Source organism: Suncus etruscus, chromosome 5 (genome assembly GCF_024139225.1).
Source record: "Suncus etruscus isolate mSunEtr1 chromosome 5, mSunEtr1.pri.cur, whole genome shotgun sequence".
NCBI classification, from domain to species: domain Eukaryota; kingdom Metazoa; phylum Chordata; class Mammalia; order Eulipotyphla; family Soricidae; genus Suncus; species Suncus etruscus.
The window spans coordinates 89484535-89488567 of NC_064852.1; the positions used below are offsets into that span (position 1 = coordinate 89484535).

The window sequence follows — 4033 nt, forward strand, 5'->3', positions numbered from 1 at the left end:
CAGCCTCCCATTTTTTCTGACCTAAACATCTCTCCACAGGGATTTTTGTAAACTGTTAGTCAGATTATTTCACTCTCCTGTCAAAGAATTGCCCATAATTTCTGTACCTTAAAACAAGAATAGCCCTGAATTGAATGAAGTGGCCAGAGGGATTTTTAGAGCCTCCATATCTTATCTTCTAGTGGCCCCATTGCTACCACCACCTATTTCTGTGTTCTCAATCTCTTTTCCAGACAGTCTCACTGCTTCTTTTCAGTTTCTTGACCTTGCCTGCATCTAAAAATCCATTTCTGTGATTTTTCTCTATCGTGATTGCCTATTATTAAGAATTTTCTTTCTCTTTCTCTTTACATAGCCATACCTTTTATCTCCTTCATCTCTATCCTTAAGCATGGCTCTTCATTTAACCTTTTATCCCCAGTCTGCACAAGTTCTCTGTTATGTGGTCTCCATATAAATATTTATTTATATCAGTAATTGAAACATACCAATGATGTTTTACTTTTTGTTTGCCCCTTAAAATGAAGGATGCAAATTTCATATTTATTTAGTATGGATCTCCAACTAGAGTAGAAAACAATAAATACTTGTTGAATGAATCAGTGAGTTCTATGGTATGGTCTTATTCTGCCAATCCATGATGGCAGTGAATCACAGGCAGCATCATTCTTTACTCTGTATGATGTAGAAATATAACATCAGTCAATTTTCTATTTTTAATTCTCTTTGTAATTACCAAAGCATCTCTTTTGCTCATTTCTGCTGGAAAATGCTTATTTTTTGTAATAGTTCACCAAATCATAAATTAGAAACTCAAATAGATGAATATCTAAAAGTGGGAGAACTAGATATAAAAAATTTTTTATTAATAATTTTTATTTTGACCAAAGTGGATTATAAATCAGTAGTATTTTATTACAAATATTACAAATCAGTAGTATTTCAGGTACTTGGTGACATTGAATCAAGGGCATTCCCACCACCAATGTTGTCCTCCCTCCACCCCTGTTCCCAGCATGCATCTCATATCACCATTCCTTTGCCCCCAGAGCTGCTAGTATAAGTGGTCCCTTCTGTGTCTAGCCTGTTGTAGATTGGGTATCGATTCTGTTCTCATTGGTTTTGGCTTTGGTGCTCAAGTCTGATCATTTTTTATTTCTACTCAATGTTCATACCACTGTTTGGTCTTGGTACCCTCCATTATTTCCCCCTTAATTTATGAGGCAGAACAAGATGGTTCAAGATATATGGAATTTTTATTTTAATTTTTAAACAAATCTCATACTGCATTCCAGGATGGTCGCATCTATTTACATTTCTATCAAGATACACAAGGATTTCTTTTTCTCCATAGCTTCCATAACATCATGTGTATTTGTTAGACTTATAAAGATGTGTTGGGCAGATCAGCCTCCATCAATCTCGAAGCAATTAGACATGGTTTTTTGTTTCTGGAGTTCTTCATGTTACTTTCTTCAAGCAAGAATACTTTTCTCATCTGAAGGTTGATCAGTACATTCACTGCTGCCATCTCTCCCACACATTCCAAATTGGTCAAGCAGTAGGTGTTTGATCAACTAATCATGACCTGGAGATAAGAATGGAGATATGCTAAATTTAGTAGCTGGCAGGACAGCAAATAACAAGAGTCCTGTGACTTGTGGATTGACCTTCTACTTCTGGGACTCTTTTATTCTTAATTTGTAAACCAAACATAACTCCTGGGTTCATGAGTTTTCTCTCCTTTTTTCTTGCCTACATGTAAATAAATGAGATGGAGATGGAAAAAATGGAGCAGGAAGGGTAAAATCTCCTGCAACCTAAAACACTTTGTGAAAGTATTGTATTTGCAGAAGAATGACAACAATGCCTTTGAAATAATATGAAATAGATTTTAAAGATTTCTATGAATTTCTTTTTTATTTTTGTTTTTGTGTCACACCCAGTAAAACTCAGGGCTCATTTCTGCTGCTGCGCTCATAGTTTGTTCCTGGCAGGCTCTGAGGACTGAATATATAGGGCTCCAGGGATTGAATTTGGGTCAGCTGCATATAAAACTAGTGCCTTATCCACTGTACAACTGCCTAATCCCTGGTATCTATGAATTTAATGCAGAATATTTTTTGAACAGTCAGAAAAATGACATTATTTTTTACTAGATCATAGTCTGTAGCTGTTTAGACAAAATAGGGCTCTGCTTAGTCTGTTTTTATAGTGCATCAAAAATCATTTAAGCAAACTTGTCTGACATATTATAAAGTGATAGCCATTAAAATAGTGTTATATTGATATAGAATCAGATAAATATACCAGTAAACTAGGAGAAGGGCCTATAAATGAAGACTCCTTTTTAAAGGGCATGCATGTTAAAATTTAGTGTGTGTCAAATATAGCATTGCAAATCAATGAAGAAAGGCTGGGGTGCTTGATTTGGCAGCACATATACTAAAATTGGAACGATACAGAGAAGATTAGCATGGCCCCTGTGCAAGGATGACACGCAAATTTGTGAAGTGTTCCATATATTTTTTTTTAAAAAAAGAAAGGCTGGGAAATGTATCTACCACTGCTTTGGCAAAAAATGAAATAAAAATTTCATTTTTTATCACTGGCAAATATCAATTCCAGAAGAAATAAAGCTCTAAAATTTAAGTCATTTAGCATAAATTTATGTGAATAAGAATACTATCCTTGGCATAAAGAAAATTTTCTTTAACAAAATTTGAAAAACATATAGCACAGAGGGGAGATAAAAGTTCCTAAATATTGACTTTATATATATATATATATATATATATATATATATATATATATATATAAATACTTGTGGAAAAAAGCCCAAAATCGCAAAGTAAAAAGTCTATATGAAAAAAGTTAAAATATAATTATTTTAGCAAGTTTTACCTTATTTTTTTTAAAGATGAGAAAACAAATGAGAAAAGGGACTAAAATAGAGTTAAAATATAGTAACCAGGACTGGAACAGTAGCACAACAGGTAGGATGTTACCTTGCACACATCCACTCAGGTCCTATCCCTGGTATCCCATAAAATACCCTGACCCAGGAATGATTCCTGAGCTCAGAGCCAGGAGTAACCCCTGAATACTTCCAGGTATTGTCCCACAGCAAACAACAATAAAAGCAGCAACTAAATGTACTGTATTAAAAAAAAAAGCTTTGAAAGGATGTCTATGGTTCAATGGGAAATTTTGAATACTAACTTGTTACTGAATGATTTAAGTAATTTATTATTACTATCTGTGGCATAATGGCACTCACTGGTACTGTGCCTATTAAAAATTAGTTCTTAGATATACTCATGAAGTATTTGTGGATGAAATAATATAATGCCTGGCATTTGTGTTAAGACAATCTAGCAAGTGTTTGAAGAAAGGAATGGGGGTGAGTGTATGGATAAAAAGAGATTTGTCTGCACCGACAATATAAAGTAGCACCATATCTCCCTGCAAAGGCACACTAAAAAAAGGGGAAATCTTACATATAAAAAAGAGCTCTTATCTACTAGAGATAAGAACTCATACTTGTTTACAATACAGGGATATCTCCTACCTTGAAAATATGTCACACGGACCCAATTTAGACCTCAGGTGATTAGACACCATCCATCCAACCTTGAACCCTGGATCCCAGACATAGAATCGACAGAGTTCTTCACAACAGCTACAGGAAACAAATCCCATCCGGGACTTAATACCGCTGGGCCACCAACAAATGCCAGCTCTAATATGATATCCTGACAACAAAGAAAATGGGAACAACTTGACCTAAGAACAAGTTATCCTACCTCACCAGCTAACGATAAGACAAAATCAGAAGACTTGTCACCCTTTGGTAGGTCCAAAAGCCAAGATCGCGATTTACAGATGACTGGCTGCTAGAACCATGACTGGACTGAATATATCTTGAGACCAATAAAAAAGCCTTAGTCTAGGGTTTGAACTATGACCCGCACAATAACCATGATCCCTATTTCCAAAGGTCCGGCAGAGACAATCGCAATGGAATGGGGCT

General features: G+C 35.2%; 1 non-coding gene across 1 annotated transcript; it reads left to right on the top strand.

Moving 5' to 3' along the window:
- The first annotated feature begins 2421 nt into the window (after window positions 1–2421).
- Window positions 2422–2528, top strand: LOC126010463 (U6 spliceosomal RNA). Its single transcript, XR_007496492.1, has one exon. It is a non-coding gene; the product is annotated as a U6 spliceosomal RNA (small nuclear RNA).
- Window positions 2529–4033: the final 1505 nt, after the last annotated feature.